This window comes from Cyprinus carpio, chromosome A5 (assembly GCF_018340385.1).
Source record: "Cyprinus carpio isolate SPL01 chromosome A5, ASM1834038v1, whole genome shotgun sequence".
In the NCBI taxonomy this organism is placed as follows: domain Eukaryota; kingdom Metazoa; phylum Chordata; class Actinopteri; order Cypriniformes; family Cyprinidae; genus Cyprinus; species Cyprinus carpio.
The window spans coordinates 17,949,338-17,968,864 of NC_056576.1; the positions used below are offsets into that span (position 1 = coordinate 17,949,338).

At 35.9% G+C, this 19,527-nt stretch overlaps 1 protein-coding gene across 3 annotated transcripts in view; it reads left to right on the plus strand.

Moving 5' to 3' along the window:
* Positions 1-1,194: 1,194 nt before the first annotated feature.
* LOC122145037 (calcium/calmodulin-dependent protein kinase kinase 1-like) overlaps positions 1,195-19,527 on the plus strand; it is a 33,191-nt gene continuing 14,858 nt past the window's right edge. The window contains exon 1 of one of the 3 annotated variants that reach the window (XR_006160045.1): positions 1,195-2,041. The gene's annotated coding sequence lies outside the window, so the exon portion shown is untranslated. Of the gene's footprint in view, positions 2,042-6,594; positions 6,716-19,527 lie in introns of those variants that run through there. The other 2 variants (XR_006160042.1, XR_006160043.1) reach the window with 2 other exon arrangements.

Below are 19,527 nucleotides of genomic sequence, written 5' to 3' on the forward strand. Positions count from 1 at the left end.
CAACATATCTAATTAACTGTATATTAAAAACATAATGGCTTTAGAATGACTTTTCTCTCATATAATCTTATGGGGGTGGGGGATTATGCTCAGAATAGCATCCTGCCATACTCTTACTATTTTTGCAAAATACTTTGTGTTTAAATTTTGTGTAAGTATGATTACCCTGATGGCCTATTAACAGAAAATAAAATTGAACTAAAAATGACTAATTATATATATTCCACTCACAGATATATAACACTGGATCATTTTTCTCAATAAATAAATGACAAAGAAAATATTTTTGTCTCATTTGGGTTCTCTTTGTAATCTTTCAGGACTTCTGATTATGTTTTGGGTCATATTTATGCAGAAATTGAGAAAATTCTAAAGGGTTCACAAACTTTAAAGCAGCATATATATATATATATAAACAAAAACTAATAAAAAATACAAAAACACGACAAAATTATTAAAATAAAATTAAAAGGAAAATTTTTTCAAAAACTTAATTTCAAATATTAAAAACTATAATATCTCATTGATACTAAAATAACACTCATACATTATACATACTTACATCCATAATATAATAACATAAAGTATAAAATATATAATAAAATAAAGTATGAACACCTGCTTTATAAAGTGTATATATTCATACATTTATTTATAGTGCCATAATTCTAATATACACAGAGACATGGCTATCTTAATGCAAAAAAATAAAATAAAATAATAATAATAATTTCCATAAAATGCCTCAAAAAAATCAGAGTATCTTTCAAAGACGTACTCTAAAATGGCAAAATTGGTCAAATCATTGGCTGTATCTAAATGCTGCAATCAAACTGTCTTAAGGAAATAAAATAAAGACTGAACTGAAATGAAAATCAAGGGATAAATTTATCCTTAAAAGGGTTCAAAGCATCAATCAAGTTTCCAGGTTGATAAAAAGAACACTTGTGTGTCCTGGACATTGTGCAATGCTACCTAATCAACCTTTTTCTTCAATGCGGAAGTAAGCCAATGGGTGAGACTTCCGGTTCATTAGCCACTATAGGTACATAACGAGGAAAATAACAACGTGCAGTAAATGGTAAAACTGTTTGCACTACAAACCAGTGCGTTAAAATATCATGATAAGACACACCCACTTTCAATATCAAGCAGCAAAACGAACTGTTTCGTTCAGCTAAAAATAGCTGGATGGAATGGACAAGACCAGAAGCCAGCCCCATAGAATTTACGAATAGCCACGCCCATTTTTACGACAAGAAAAAGGTGGATAAGATTTGATCAGAAAGTGCTTTTCAGCTTCAGTGCCATATGAATAAGACATGAGAGAACAGGCAGTAGGCGGTCTGTGGGCGTGACGTCTGAAGCTGAGATTCTTGTGCCATGAACCCGGCGGGCTCTAGGACCCCAACATAGTCAAAGAAAGGAAAATGTTTGATGGATCGTGAAGTTCATCCAAGCTTTCTGTCGGTGTGGTAATGTTACACATGATAAGAAATGCAGTTTAATTCTGTGTAATTCACGTGAAGGATCTGTAGCGCTGCTAATAAACGGAAGCTGATAACAGAGAGCATGTGACGGGTTGTAGTGTTTGAAGCTGCGCTGGCTCGCTCGCTCGGGGATCTGTCAGCAGTGCGGAAGAGAGAGAGAGAGAGAGAGAGAGAGAGAGAGAGAGAGAGGGATCGGGCAGATATATTCCATCAAACTGACTTACAAGAGACAGAAATTTAGCGGAGATTACGTCGCCAAATAAAGCCCGAGCATCATTCAACCTAAGAGGCAGAAACATAGACCCCTGAGCAGCCAGACAGCGGTGACATTGATAAAGCCAGCTGTCACTCACTACACGCTCCTGAAGCCTCCAAGCACGCCGAGGATCTTTGACAGCTCGATGTTGGAAGTGAAACTTAAAAATAAGAAAAAATAAAATCATCAAGAGACTGATTCGAGTGTCATCGGCTTGAGCTAAATCGAAAGCAACTTCAGATTGCGGGAGCTGTGATCGGGAGATCAAACAAAAGACACGCGACCAAGTTGAAACGTGAGTACGGTTATCATATCAGCGTGTTGATAGTGAGGCTGTTCTGTTTCGGTCATTTACAGCAGCAGTGGTCGAGCGAGGCACTTGGCAGTAAGACAGTGGAGAAGCTGTTGCAGTGCTGTTTGAACAATGCGGCTGGTGACTTTAGTGAGGAGAGCCCCTTCTGAAACCCTGATTATATTATATTACACAGGAGTGTACTGTGGCCAGAAACAAAGCTCTGTGTGTTTGCAGAACTGAAGCACAATAAATTGACATGTACCGTTAATCATTGGAGTTAACGTTATGTCTTTATAGCGTTTATTTTTAACACTGTGTGTGTGTTAAGCTGTGATGACGTTAGTAAACAAATTGCTGTTGGCATTTAACTGTGAGATTATTTGAATATAATTTGAATTTTGTGACGACAAGACAACTGGCCTTTTCTTTACCATAAATTGGCATGTTTTTAATAATAACAAAATTTTCCTTTTAAAAAGCAAGATACCGAAAAACATAAGTTATTATGATGCAACATCTCGGTTATCATTGGGGAAACAAATCGCGGTTACCATAATCACTCATTGATTTCTATGGGGAGGGTGAAGAGGAATTTTCGATAGATTTGAGTACTTGGAGTAAAAGTTTTTGCACTTCAGATGACATTTTTTTAAACTTCAGCCAACTGAATAAAATAAGCCAATCGATGCAAGTAATTCAACAAGGAAATATGAAGTGACACCTGCAGCTGGTTTTATTATAGTAAATAAATTCAGTCCAAATGTTCTCTCTCACACTAAACTGATGCAGCCCACCCCGCTGGTAGCTTTGTTTTTGAGTTTGGTAGTTGGTCTAAGCTGGGTGTTATTGGTTATTAGCTTATCTGAACTAGTAGACCATACCTTGTTTATTTATTCATTTATTTGCATATAATCTATTTACTGATCTAAAATTTTCTCTCTTCTGTTTTTAAACACCTTTCACATCCCTGCCTGCCCTACTAAAGTTCAAAACCCATCTAAAACCAACCTGCTAAACCAGCTCTGACCAGGCTTGAAGACGAGCTAAGACCACCCAACCAGTTTAGGCTGGTTTTAGTTGTTTTTCCAGCAGCAATAGCAGATGATGGCTAGTTTTGCAAACTGGTAATTGTTAGTTTTCACTGTTTTTTGGTATTTGTTAGTTTTTGCAATTCCCACCATTTATAATTAATAATTTGTCTGTTTTTAAAAATATCAGAAAAATCATTACATGATAAAACCACAAATATGTTTGTGTGGAATTGATGTTTTGGTTGGCTTTATGTCAGTGGTACTGTATATAAGGGGTTATATTATGAAATATTACTGATTTCAACACAGACTTTAGGGGTTAGAAGATGATATAGAGTTTGTCTGAATTTCTGAATCCCTCAGCAGCATGTTATTTGGGGTTAATACTGGGATACATTACATACCATTGACCTGTAGGATTGGTTCTGTAACACACACCAGATTGCTATTCCTTCTGCCTCTGTAAATCTAATCCTCATCGACTGTATTGATTCCCTTGTGCTTGAAGGATTTCTCAGTATCACCAACTAGACAGGAATGCCATGAAACAGTCATGCCGAGGAATAGAACAATGTGGTTAAATACAGCTGTCCTATACTGCTCTTACTGAACAGCTCCATGTCTATACTGAGTGTGGAGTACAACAGGCATTTCTTATCTGCTTTAATTGCCAATTAGATGGCTGTTCTCCAAATGGAAGCTACTAGACACAGAATTGATCATTTTTAGTGCACCATAGCCAGCACAGTCGCAGGGGCCGCTGAGAGCTGTATGTGAGAGAATAATTCAGAGGTTATATTGGCAGCACTTCAGCAGTGTTCAGTCGCTCCTGGTGAGTGTGAGAGAAGATGCAGCAAGCTTCCTGTGTCTCTGTGTGAGTGTGTTAAACTGATAACGTGCAATCAGCCTTTATTAAAATGCAAGCAAGATTCAGACTGCTCTGTCAGTCATTATGCTGCTGAATATATGCTGACCACAGACAGAGGGATTGCGCTGTAAGTGCAGACAGTTGTGATAGTCTCTTTGTAAATATTAGAGAGATGAGTCTTCTGTTACAGAACAGTGTCTTGCAGATGACTATATGAATATTAATTTGACATCATCTTTTTTATTATAAATGAGAACAAAAATGGCAGATTGGATTTGTGCTTCATTTTGTCACATCAGAACTACACGTCATCTTTTACAAGTCTGACAGTTCTGTTTATAAGCTTATCAGATGTGAAAAGCATTAAAAGTTTTTCATTTGTTTATGATTGCTTTCAGTAAATGTTGACTCCAATCTGACTGATACATTATCATAGTGACGATTTTTATCTGATTTTATCCATCAGGGATGAAGTGGATTGCAAAAAGTGGGTGCTACATATTAGAATGTAGCCAGATATGAATGTGGGTTTTCTAAAAAGAAATGCCTAAATTGCTGTTATGGATTAACATCATCCAACAGCCCACATCAGTGATGTCAATGTAAAAGGATTTGTAAGATTTAATAATTGACATGTAATCTTTAAACAGGGTTCCCACGGGTCCTTGAAATCCTTGAAAGTTTGTGAATCTGAAAAACAATTTTCAAGGCCCTGGAAAGTTTTTGAAAATAAACATACATTGTCACAGGTCCTTGAAAGTGCTTGAATTTTTTTTGTGAGAGAAGTTTTCTGGAAAAAATTCCATATTATTCCCTCTGGTCTGCTAATGTGTTATTTCGCCAACACTTTGTGGCCTATGTGTACTAGCTTGCTTGATTTACATTAGTTACGCGCATTTACGCGTTATGTTAAGTGTTTCCTATGTGAGGTACTTTGTGTTGTACGCTGCCATGATGTTAGAGTGATCATATTTCCTCTTTTTCATGTACATGTCCTCTTTTTGGGCCTAAAAAATGCCTCCAGCCGGGATTTCTGAATCGGCCAAAATGTCTGGGATTCGGCTCTTACTTTCTACAGTCGCCTAAAGCGTACTTTCTAAAGTGATTGAGTGTGTTTTTGTATAAGAGCGCTGCAAGGGACTGTTTTTCTTAATCCCGCTCCCACTGTATTTCTGACCATTATTGCTCATTGCAAGATCAGATATTTGTCAATAAGCTCAGGATCTGTTGAGCAGCAAATCCTCCAGTATGGTCTATTTCTCTCTCTCTTCTCAACCTGTGATCAGTCAAATCTGACTCCTGCAGCTCGTGCTGAATGCAGGGTTGCCAAGTCTGCATTTTTTTTTTTTCCTATGGTTACATTTAAACTGTTAATGGGTTGATTTTCCCCGTGGGTTAAAGGTTTCAAATGTTGCTTAAATTACATTTGACTAAAATGCTTGTATTGAAATATTTTGCCTTCTGCCTATGATAAAATTGTGCTAGATGTTAAGTTTTGTGAAGGATGGCCACTGCTAGGAAGCTTTTTAGCTGTGGTTATGATCAATATGCATAACAGTAACTGTAAAATATGTATTTTAGGTATGGAAATTACATTTTCAGTTTTGATATTTGGGATAAGTTCATTGCACTACTTTGGGCACTACTTTAACCACCCACCAACCACACCCCAGCCCCCGCCCACCCACACCCACACCCACACCCACACCCACTGTCCTCTTTTTGGAAAACTAAAATATGGTACATGACGTTCATGCACGCACAAAACTACTACGATGGTACCACAACGTTTCACAGACACGCCGTGAAATTAATGTTGAATTGCTTTGCTTGTTAAGATAATGTAAACCCATTTCGGTAAGAAAAACTTAAAAGCATTTTCATATATCTTAAAACTTCTGGTTACATGAGCCTAAGCTCTTTACAATAAAATCCATGCAAAAGTTAATATCAGATCATTTTAGGATACAGTATAGGATGTACCGAATATTCTTCAGTTTTATGCAAATCAGAAATACAACAAATAGAATATCAGATCTCTGCCATGGCCAAACATAAATGCAAAATATATATATATATATATATATATATATATATATATATATATAGATATATATATATATATATATATATATATATATATTATTTATTTATTCATTTATTTGAGCTCATTATTTTTAATCGTATGTCATAACTTGATCTTCTGGTGAAATACAGCATTCTCTCTGGTTATGTATGCCAGAATTTTACAATCATTTAGTCTGCTTTCTTAATTTCGACTGTCTCCTATTCTATTTCTTGTTGACTTTAGAGGAAAACAACATTAACTGTAATGTTTCTTCCTATGTTGTGTGCAGTCTTGTCTCATTGCCAGGGGGAAATTGCAGCAATGTCACCTCTGCTTTGGGTAAAGTCTGATTCAGCAATAGAAGGCACTGGAGAATACTGTGCTGTAGCGTAGCAGTCCTCCTCCTCTGTGCATACACAAACACACACACACATCTCACCTCTAGTTCCTCCTCTCTGCTTGTGCAGCGTGAGTGAGGGAAGCCACAGTGTTTACTACTGTCAGAGACCTGAGACAATCAGAGAGAACGAGAGAAAGAGAGAGAGGGTGGGGCGGGGTGGGGACACAAAAAGAGAGTTGATGAGGACCTCTGTTGTGTTCCTGTCACATATTTCTGAGAGCAGGAGCGGAGCACCAGATGTAGCGATGTGTCACGTCAATCTCAGGAGGCAAGAAATTTGAAGAGATGGAGAAAAAAATCCTCGAAAGTAAGTGTTGTTAGGACATTTTGAGACATTATTACAAATCCAAATAAACATTGAAATGATCTTGGTAAAACTTTATAGTAAGATTAGCATTTATTATTATTTTTGTTCATTTTCTATACTAATACATTTTTTAACATTTCAAGCTGTATAAATTTACATTTGATAACGTATAATGAAAGAACATGAATTAACAACAGTATATTTCTAAATTAACAATAACTTGAATTAATAATTGCTGTAATTACTGTAATACTATAAGGGTTCATTTGTTAACATTATGCTAATTACATTATGAACTAAAAATGTAAAATACTTCTAAAGCATTTATTAATCTTAGTAAAGGTTAAATTTGCCATTTACTAGTTATCTGGAAAGTACTTGTTAATGTTATTTGGTGAACCTGAGCTAATGAAAAAACAATCACGGTTGTATTTTTTTGCTGTCAAAATTAGTGCGAATAATTTTTTCAGTTTAACAGCGTTAAAAATATTACACGCAATTAACACAGAGGCAGAGCCAACTCTCAACTGCTGCTTCTGTCTTGTTTTTTTTTTCTTGTCAAGAATTGCATTTATTTAGACGCAGAATATCTTTAGTACCACATCAAATGGGAGACTTTTTAAACGTGCACTCCAACTTTTCCTCAAACGAGTGCAGAAGAGGTACAGGTAACGAGGTACTGTAGCTTCATTAGAACAACAGTGAACTGCGATCAGATGAGATGTTGTCAGCACATATGTTCATAAAAACTAATTTTCCTGTCCTGTTGGCCATTATACTGTTAGCACTCTTAGCACGTGCTCTTCAAATGCACACATAAATGCGCAGAAGAATCTACGAGCTTGCAAGCATCCTAGTTATGTCTTCAGTTAAGTCATGAAGTTACAAAAAAGGCGATTAAAGCTGCCTTAAATCTGTGCATGCATGTAAGTATTTTTTATATATGAATCACATTTAAGATCATGTCTCTGAAATGCAGTGGTTTTCAAAATTCTCCCTCATTTAACACCCGATTCAACTCGTCAGCTCTTTAGTAGAGACTGAAAGTGTGTCAGAAAAGTTAAAGACTATCAGATATGAAAAGCATTAAATTCTACATTAATTTTTGAAGATTGCATGTGAAATTATTGCAATATAAAAGTATATTTATAAAATTTTATGTTAGGTGGAATTAATCATGATTAATTTCAGGGAAAAAATGTGTGATTAGTTTTTTTTTTTTTTAATCGATTGTATTTTTAATGACTAAAATTAACAAAGATTAGTTAATACTCTAACACATGTAATCATAAACTAATGTTAAACAATGGACCTTGTTGAAAATTGTTACCATAATTGCTGTTTAAAAAAAAAAATCATTGTATGACTACTAATGCATTAACTAATGTTAACAAGCTGGACTTTAAAGTGTTACGGTTATCTTATTAATTTAATTAGTTAGTTTCAATGTTTAATATGTAGAGCCATATGAAAATGAATACAGACCCTGCATAATGCAATAGGACGCCTGTTTGACTTAATCAAATTTTAATGTTCAGTATGCCCGTGATAGGGCATTTGTTTTGATTGATTTTGCTGTTTAGACTTGAGCACTGCACATTCATTTCTAGAAAGATTTCATTCTGAATGGCAGTGAACTAGAACAAAGCCTGCAATCAACACTGTGGTATTTTGTATACTAAAAGAGGTGTGTGAGATTGTGCATGTACTGAAGCATACAGAAAGTCTTTTATTCCGGCCCTTGTCATCTTTCGTTGAAAGCCGAGATTACTGTGCATTTGTGAGGTGAATTAGTCTGCTTACAGACTCCACATCACGCATCCTTTGTAATCCTTGACTTTATTCTATAGCTCAGGCTTTGTGATCTCTCTGTGTATTGAGATAAAGACAGGGGCCTTTTGTCCTCAGTGCATCAGAACTCCAGTGACGCAGCCTATTGACCATGACATGCTGCAGTCATACACGTCCCTCTCATCACCAGTAATTCCACTATGAGTGCGCTGTAAGACCAGGATTTATGCGTGGGTTTCTGTCATTGTCATCATACTTAAAAAAATGCACAACATAATTTCCTTTTGTTCAATGAAATGTCCTGATAGTGTAGAAATTAAATAATGGAATGCCTTATTTAGAATTATAAAATGCATATTATATAAAATGATCCAGTTCTGGCCTCTAATTGGTCAGTTCCAATAATATTAAATACAGTACACTGCAGAAAAAACAGATACTCTGTTACATATCTGTGTGGCACCCATAACAACACATTATTTTTTATTGCATCGTGACATCATATTATGCCAGATTATTTTCTAGTGCCTGGTATTTGATATTTAATTGTCCAATATTTTGACCCAGTTTAAAATTTAGACACCTTTTGCTACCATCTAGCACTAATTTAAAGTCATAGCATGTTATGGAAAAGATGTCACTCTTTGAGATGTGACTTTTCATTTAAGAGGACTGTGAATTGCTTTTACTGTTAATTGTAATGTCACTTTGAAATGTGCAGTTAACTGTCTTGTACTGTATAATAACTAATTAATCAATCAGATCCATTGGTTATGAGTCTCTGAGCTTGATTCTGATAATTATTATGACAACTTTTTTTTCTAATTCAATTAGTTTTCTATTTTTTTCTCTAGCTGATGTTAAATGGAATATTTATTTGTCTTTTGTACTTGAAATTTTCTTGTTATGATACCTAAATTCACCTGTAATGTTCAAACTATTTATTTATGCATGTATGTATGTAAAAAATAGATTATTGGCATGATTCATTAGTGATGCATTGAAATGAAAATTCTGGGCCAAAACCGAAACTTATATTTCAGGATGCACTTGGGCTGAAAACTGAAACAGAAAATACATTTTATCAACACACTCAAATAAAAACTGAGTTGTACAAATATGTAAATTGCACATAAGGCAGTTTTGCATCTTTTAATTACAGAATTGTGTTTCTGCTCCGTTTTTTTTTTCTTTTTTCAAATATAATTATTTGGCTGTAATAAAAACTTGTTTTCATGACGGATTTATTCAAACATACATTAAATAATGAAGAGGTTAATTAAAAATATAACAACAAGTTAAGTAAGAAATATAGTGTATGTGTAATATAGTGCACTCTCTAGAGTTATATTTTTGTAGTTGACTATCAAGTTTATGGACATTGAATGAATTTCCTGAGGTGAATGTAATGTTACATGACACATTGTTTACAGGCTGTTTTATTAACGTCATAAACAAGCTGTTTATTGTTTGTATCATGAAAATGTCTTTTCATATCAAAAGTAACAAAGTGCATAGTTTATGGCAAACATTGAATGGTGGGTGCACTACAAATAATGTTGAAGTTGAAGTGAAGTTCACGCATCAACAGAAAACAGCATAAACTAAAATTTATTTTTTTATATTATAAAAGAACTGAGATGGCCTTGTGTGCTTAGTCAGTCTTTATGCTGTCATGACACTGTGATTCTTCCCCAGCCTCCTCCATGGAATACGGGATTCCAGGAATCCTGGGGGTTGTTGACGCAGCTTCCAGTGTATTTGGTTCAGTGATGCTTGTGTGTGTTCCCCCAATATACACATGAGAATAATCCTGTCATCAATTTCAGCGTGTGCGTGCCTATGTCTAATTGGCCATAACTTTCCTGTATTTTGCTTTCATAAAAGGCTTATCTGCTTATTCCTTGGAAATATTAACGGATATGCTAAACCTTCTCACTGCTTATCTTAAATTTGCTTCCAAGTTATGTTTTATCTTGATTTTGTAATGCAAAGCTAACAGGATATGTACACTACCCCAAGTGGTCATGTGACCTCAGTCTGTAATTGTACCTGTACCGCAGAGCCAGAGCTTCTGTTTTTTGGTGCTTGTCAGTTAGCGGCAAGATTGTATCTCAGGCCCTTGAAAAGGCCACAGATATAGTTTGTGTTTCTGCCCCCCGCTGGGTGCTCTTGCTTACTTTAATCCCTCTGTGTGTCAAAGGGCACAATCACATTGTCTGTCCGCTTCTCTCTATGGCCCCATTTCACCTGGCATTAACATGCGTTCCATATCCGGATAATATCTGGATGGTCTTTAGCTGGGATTGTATTTATCTCCACTTACATGTGCAAAATGGAAAACGGTAGTTGCATAATGCATCACAGGCTGCATTAACAAAATGTTCCGTCATTTATCAACTTTTAAAAGCATTGGGGATGATTCAAAAGGCTTTTCATCATTTGGACAGATGAAAAAATATATCTTATATTTCATGTTTTAGACAGTAAAGGGATAGTTACATTACATTATTTGATCCATTGACTTCCATTCATAATGTGGGGAGAAACAAAACACCAGCTCAAGTCAATTTCACTGCATTTCTACATTCAATTTTGGTGAATTCTCACCTGCAATTTAATATCAGGTGAGACATGACCAAAAGAAGAACGATACATCATGCTGTGACCTCTGAATTAAAAGAACACAAACTTATAAGGATGAGACGTAAAGGAAAAATATTTCTTTTGAAGCGCCCCCATGAAAACACAAAAAAGTCTCTTATTCTCTTATTATTATTATTAATCTCTTATTTTTAATGATTATGTACGGGACGAAAATGTATATTACTGTAATTTTGAGATTTTATGAAATTTACATTTAACAAATGTTGTTAAGCTATTAATTTTTAAAGATTAACTTAAAGTAAATGTAATTATATCAGCTGATATATATCCATTATATCAACCGATACTGCTAAAATATTGGTAATATCATTCAACAACTGATATGATACAGATATATCATGCATCTCTATATATATTGTAGCTCAACACATTAACATTTATGCCTTTGTCAGAATCAATCCCTGACCACCTACGAAACATTTTGGATCACAATCTGATCCTAATGCATCTTGGTTGCTTTTACAGCTTTTTATTTTTAATTTTTTTTTAATATAGTCAAGTGCTCTCCAACTGTGATCTTATCACTGAAAATGCATGTTAATACCAGGTATAAAAGTGACTTGTCTGTTCTTGTTAGGTAAAGTATCATTGAAAGACCAGTTCTGGGTGGAGCTGTTTAGTGTGAGAACAGTGTATCAGAACATAAAGCAGAGTTTGTACCAGATTCACTGTGAAATGAGTCAGAAGATGGTTTCATGTGAACTCAGTGGAAGTGTATTTTTCTAAGCTTGCTATCAGCCCTGCACCCCACTAGTCACTCTCTCCAGGCTCTTCTGAACTTCCTTTAAAGGGAGAAAGAGAGAAAAAAGCATCAGAGGTTTGTGGAAACACTCAGATTTTATCACATTGCTAAAACTAATCCCTTAATCTGATTCCTCATTCCCCAAATATTCATCATCAAATATTTTGAGCCTTTGCAGTTGTACAGTACTTGTAACAGCAGGAGACTTCTCTACACTGATTGAATCATAGGTTTCAGGTTTCTGTGCTCAGACAGGACTGATTTGCTGATTGAGACAGCAATCTACAGATTGTGGAACTGTTGTTTTTGTTGTTGTTGTGTTCAGTGACAGGTGAAGCAACGGAAGGAGCAGATGGCTCATGCCCGTGTCCCATTCTTATTGCTCAGTGTGAAAATCTGTCATTAGATCATCTCCGGCTCATGAAGCCTTTTGATTAGCCCCGTATCATATTTCATTGTAGTCATGATTTCAAATGATGGAGTCCAAAAATCTGAGACCACATTGACAATTTTGTATACAAAATCTCAGAAGTTGAACCTTGGGAATAATAAAGCATATTATTAAATAATAACATGAACTAATATTATTAAAAATAATAAGAATGCTTTAGAAATGACTTTTTACATTTTGATTCAGTTAATTAATATTGAAATACTAAACTATTTTAATACTGAAATATGGATATAAAAAAAACATTCACTCCAATTGTTGTGCTGATAATATAGTTTGTAATTTTATATAATTTGTAGAAGTTGAAGCAGTTTTTACTAGTGGTCTCAGACTTTTGAACCCCATATGAATGAATTTGAACAGCAGAGCTCTTTTTCTGTTTAGTCCTTCTTGCTCATTAAGTTTTTATTTAGATTCATACTAAGAAGAAAACATGTTTGACCTTTTCTCTTTATCTAAAAGGTTTCTAAAAGGCTTCACTCTGCTTCTTGAGTATTTTGTGTCAGAAAGCACAGGTAGGGAAGAAACTCAAGCCTCTCTGTGGGAGCTGCTTCTCACTGCTAAATGAGATGGCCAGATGAAACGGCAAAACGTCATTACTTTAGTGCTCTGTTCTCAAAACCATTAGAGCGGTCAGCGTTCAATGACTTTCATATTAGCCTTCAGATTAAATGTACTAAAATAGCCTTGGTCGTCTCAACGTGTGTACACAGGCCAGGCTCCACCACAGGAATTATGGAAAGGGATATGTTTTCACCAACCAATTAATCACATCTCTAGAGGACAGGACTTGGAAATAAACAACCCCCAAAGCCCTCAATCTGGAGACTAATTCTTCTCTCAACAGATGGCATGGAGCTAGTAAACACATTCTGAGGAAAACTTTGAACAAACACTTGCATTGAGGAAAGCTGCAAACCTGTGATGAACCGTTACTTCTTAGGAAGAAGGAAGGAAGGAAGAAGAGCGATTTGTCAATAATAAACTTTTTTTTTGTCCGTGCATAAATGTCATAAACTATGTGGCTGTGAAGCACTGACCCGATTGTCTATGAAGTGTTGAGTTGATTACTGTGGGAATACTTAGTGACTCCAGCCCACTTGAGTGTTAGAAGAAAAGTGAAGAGATCAAATGCCCTTTATCTCACTCAAATCAGCAATGACTTGAAAGCTATCAGTGACGCCTTCAGAGGCGTCTGCAGGAAGGCAGAATATAGTTAGAGCAGAGAAAAACTATTCCCACTCCTTTTATAGTCTGAGCTATCAGCTTGAGTGAACTGAATGAGGATGGTTAGAAAATGCTACTGATGATAGAATCTGTAAACGATTTACATCATCACTGAATGGATGTGTTGATCACTCGCTTGCTGCAGGAATACACAAGTTGACCGTCCTATAGAAATGGTTTAAGTCTGGTTTCTCTTGAAGTGATCATGAACTCCTTTCTGCTTGATGTAAAGAGTTTTGCAGTAGCATCAGGCAGGGATATTCACAAAGTATTTTTATATGATTTTAAGAGCTGAGTTGCTATAATTTGAAGTATTCATTCCTCCCATAACTACTGTTAGTAAGTCCGGTATTATGTGTGTTAATGATCCTGAAGAAGTTAGAAGAAGATTGATAGATCATAGTAGTTCATAATACCTAAAAAAGTGTTACCAATCATACTGTAGTGCTGGAGTGATATTTAATTATTATCATACTTTTAATACATTTTGTCAATGCATTTAAAGTGTCATGAAGTGACATGTTTATTGTGAGGGTACATATTTGAGTTTCAGGTAACTTTACAGTAAATGTGTATATTTGCTCTTTTATGAGCCTGACAGTTTAATATTCTAGGTTAGCAATTGGCATATATTGACGTCCTGCTCGCTCAGGTTCTAGACCACATTTGAAAAACATGACAAATGTTGGCGATATGTAAAGCAGGTCCAGGCAAAATCTATTCTAATATGGTGATTAGAAATGAGCCATTAAAACAGATTGCCTTCCCATCTGCATAGATTGGCTTGCTTTGGCAGACAGCTGGATCCTGAGAGAGAACACAAGACTGGATACACTTTTATCATGAAGCAGCGCTCTCTTTGCAGGGATCATATTCTAATCTAGAAGCTAATTTTTTTTTTGCCAGAAGCTTCATTTTATTTACATATATTATGTTTTGTGCTGTCTATTGAAAAGTGAGTGAGTGCAACACAGTTCTTGAACTTAATTACATAGCAGCCCATTTAATTTAAAATAAAAGTAAAATTTATCTAATCCATTTGCATTGAGACTACATGAATTTTCCTAGGCCATAACTGGATAAATGGAAATCCAGATCCAAATAAGCATTTACTTCAGTTTTAATTTTAAATTATAGCCTTATTTCAGTCATTTTGATATGTGCTTGAGCTATTTTTGTATTTGTTTATTTATTTTAATACTTCTTTTTATTTTAGTTAGTTGCCAATACACATTTTTTAAACATTAATCTGTACATTTTGTTAATTTAATTTAGTTCTTTGTTATATTAGATCACAGTGAACCTGTAACATTTTCCCTGCAAATCTATTCATACAGTATTTCAAACGGAGTTCAGTTTTACTGATTTTTGTATTGAAATCCATTACTAGATTTTTAAAAGTGAAAAAGTGAAAGTGACGTGACATACAGCCAAGTATGGTGACCCATACTCAGAATTCGTGCTCTGCTTTTAATCCATCCAATGTGCACACACAGAGCAGTGAACACACACACACCGTGAACACACACCCGGAGCAGTGGGGAGCCATTTATGCTGCGGCGCCCGGGGAGCAGTTGGGGGTTCGGTGCCTTGCTCAAGGGCACCTCAGTCGTGGTATTGAAGGTGGAGAGAGCACTGTACATTCACTCCCCCCACCTACAATTACTGCCGGCCCGAGACTCGAACTCGCAACCCTTGGGTTGCAAGTCCAACACTCTGACCATTAGGCCACAACTTCCCCAATGCTATGGAGCTGTTTTTAGTCTCTGGTGTTTGTATCTCCTAATATGGCCAGCATCATGTTTGTGTTTTGGCATAGTGACCTTTGGCCACACATAGAGCCCTCATCCCACCATAAAACTGTCTTTCTGTTATACTGCTGTCCAGTGAGGACTCTAGAGGAGACAAAGGACATTAGATGAAATATTCAGACAGACTATATTACAGTATGTTATGTACATGCTTGATTATTGACAAAACAATGGCGTTTTATGTTAAGATACGATGGTCTTTTTTTTTTTTTGGTCTTTGAGCCAATGCTCATGCTATACACTGTGAAACTAGTCAATAAAAAAGCTTAGCTCTGTCCACTTATTACTCCTGTGAGATACAGTAATATACAGCATCATTAAAAGGACTTTGGTTGGATTTCCCAAATCCCTAAGTAAAATGTAAATAGGATGTTAGTGTTGTATTACCTTTAAAGCTTTTTCCTGCATAGCACATAAAAACCTTCACAACCCTCACAGGACTTATAAATCTGCAAGATGGAATGTAAAGAGGCCTGACTGTACAGGTCCATCCAAAGAGCCATGAATGTGAGTGAAATTCAGACCTCCTTAAAATGAGCCACATCCCTTTTAGTCATATAATGTGTGTGTGTGTGTGTGTGTGTGTGTGTGTGTGTGTTTTAACGGACACATGGTAATTTCTGTATTTGGTTTACTGTCATGTAATTCCAAAACTGAACAACTTTCTTTTTCATGCAGATTTGACATAGAGTGAAAGTGAGAGTTCAGCATGTTTTATAGTAGTGAACCATGCAACATTTCAACCTATTCACACACTGGAACATTTTGAGACTCAAAATCGTTGTGTGTGTTGCACTGTTGAAAATGTGAATTGAGTTGATTGTTAAAGTAGAGATGTGAGAGCAGTGTAAAAAGCCGACAGACAGTGCCAGAATCCCACCTGATGTTCAGGATTGACTGTTCTAACTCAAAAAGAAAAAAAAGACTTCATTTATTCTGAATAGAGTGAGGGAACTATGACGTCAGAATCCAGAAGTATAATTTGCTTCCTTCAAGATTTTCCTATGGGGTTTTATAATGGGGTTTGTCAATTTATGAGTAAAATAAAGCCTGTGTTAAACATAACTTAACAATACTTTTACGTTTTGTTCTATGTTTTTTGTTTGGTCAGTCCATGTCAATTTGTTTTCCAGCTCCTCTTTCCAAGCCTCCGGTGCTCTTAATTAGGATTTGCCCAGATGAAGGGTGACACAGTTACACAGGCAATGGTAAATTTCACAACATGTGCTCAGAGAAGCACACCAATTTCTTGCCATCAAACAAGATCTCAAGTTAAATGAAGTCTAGTTTTTGCATCCATATTAGTTATTTTCTATGTAGAAGGACAAGTCCTGTTTACATTTATTTATCCAAATGCCCAATTCACCTCAAGATTGTTAACATTAGTTAATACACTATATTAAACTAACAATTAATAAAACTTTTACAGCATAATATTAATTTCTAAATATACTAATATATCTTTTATATTTCAAGTTTTGTAAATAATTAACATTATGTATTAGGTTGAATGATCCAGTAAGATTTCTTTGAAAGAAATGAATACTTTTGTTCAGCAAGGACAGATTAAATTGATCAAAATTGACAGTAAAGACTCTTACATTGTTACAAAACTAGTTCAAATAATTTTTTTTTTTTTAATTTATTTATCAAAGACTCTGGATAAAATGTTCCACAAAATATTAAGCAGTACAACAGTTTTTTAATATTTTAACATTATTTTTATATTTTCTTGAGCAGCAAATCAGCATGCTAGAATGATTTCTGAAGGATCATGTGACACAGAATATAAAATATATTCAAGTTATTTTAAATTGAAATAATATTTCACAACATTACTATTTTACTGTATTTCTCAAATAAAGAAACATCTTTCAAAAACATAAAAATCTTAACATACTCAACATTTTTGAATGGTAATGTACATTAATTAATTATGAACAATAGCAAAATGAACATTAACCTCAATTAATTAATGTATATATACAAACCCGATTTGTTGGGACACTATACAAATTGTGAATAAAAACAGAATGCAATGATGTGGAAGTTTAAAATTTCAATATTTTATTCAGAATACAACATAGATGACATATCCAATGTTTAAACTGAGAAAATGTATCATTTTAAGGGAAAAATAAGTTAAATTTAAAATTTAATGGCATCAACACATCTCAAAAAAGTTGGGACAAGGCCATGTTTACCACTGTGTGGCATCCCCTCTTCTTTTTATAACAGTCTGCAAACGTCTGGGGACTGAGGAGACAAGTTGCTCAAGATTAGGAATAGGAATGTTGTCCCATTCTTGTCTAATATAGGCTTCTAGTTGCTCAACTGTCTTAGGTCTTCTTTGTCGCATCTTCCTCTTTATGATGCACCACATGTTTTCTATGTGTGAAAGATCTGGACTGCAGGCTGGCCATTTCAGTACCCAGATCCTTCTTCTACGCAGCCATGATGTTGTAATTGATGCAGTATGTGGTCCGGCATTGTCATGTTGGAAAATGCAAAGTCTTCCCTGAAAGAGACGACGTCTGGATGGGAGCATACAGTATATTGTTTTAGAACTAGGATATACCTTTCAGCATTGATGGTGCCTTTCCAGATGTGTAAGCTGCCCATGCCACACGCACTCATGCAACCCCATACCATCAGAGATGCAGGCTTCTGAACTGAGCGCTGATAACAACTTGGGTTGTCCTTGTCCTCTTTAGTCCGGATGACATGGCGTCCCAGTTTTCCAAAAAGAACTTCAAATTTTGATTCGTCTGACCACAGAACAGGTTTCCACTTTGCCGCAGTCCATTTTAAATGAGACTTACTTGGCCCAGAGAAAACGCCTGCGCTTCTGGATCATGTTTAGATATGGCTTCTTTTTTGACCTATAGAGTTTTAGCTGGCAACGGCGAATGGCACGGTGGATTGTGTTCACCGACAATGTTTTCTGGAGGTATTCCTGAGCCCATGTTGTGATTTCCATTACAATAGCATTCCTGTATGTGATGCAGTGCCGTCTAAGGGCCCGAAGATCACGGGCATCCAGTATGATTTTCCGGCCTTGACCCTTACGCACAGAGATTGTTCCAGATTCTCTGAATTTTTGGATGATATTATGCACTGTAGATGATGATAACTTCAAACTCTTTGCAATTTTTCTCTGAGAAACTCCTTTCTGATATTGCTCCACTATTTTTCACCGCAGCATTGGGGGAATTGGTTATCCTCTGCCCATCTTGAATTCTGAGAGACGCTTCCAATCTGAGAGGCTCTTTTTATACCCAATCTTGTTGCCAATTGACCTAATAAGTTGCAAATTGGTCCTCCAGCTGTTCCTTATATGTACATTTAACTTTTCCAGCCTCATATTGCTACCTGTCCCAACTTTTTTGGAATGTGTAGCTCTCATGAAATCCAAAATGAGCCAATACAGGTCCTTCTCAAAAAATTAGCATATTGTGAAAAAGTTCATTATTTTCCATAATGTAATGATAAAAATTAAACTTTCATATATTTTAGATTCATTGCACACCAACTGAAATATTTCATGTCTTTTATTGTTTAATACTGATGATTTTGGCATACAGCTCATGAAAAACCCAAATTCCTATCTCAAAAAATTAGCATATCATGAAAAGGTTCTCTAAACGAGCTATTAACCTAATCATCTGAATCAACTAATTAACTCTAAACACCTGCAAAAGATTCCTGAGGCTTTTAAAAACTCCCAGCCTAGTTCATTACTCAAAACCGCAATCATGGGTAAGACTGCCGACCTGACTGCTGTCCAGAAGGCCATGACACCCTCAAGCGAGAGGGTAAGACACAGAAAGACATTTCTGAACGAATAGGCTGTTCCCAGAGTGCTGTATCAAGGCACCTCAGTGGGAAGTCTGTGGGAAGGAAAAAGTGTGGCAAAAAACGCTGCACAACGAGAAGAGGTGACCGGACCCTGAGGAAGATTGTGGAGAAGGACCGATTCCAGACGTTGGGGGACCTGCGGAAGCAGTGGACTGAGTCTGGAGTAGAAACATCCAGAGCCACCGTGCACAGGCGTGTGCTTTTGAACCAGAAACAGCGGCAGAAGGGCCTGACCTGGGCTACAGAGTAGCAGCACTGGACTGTT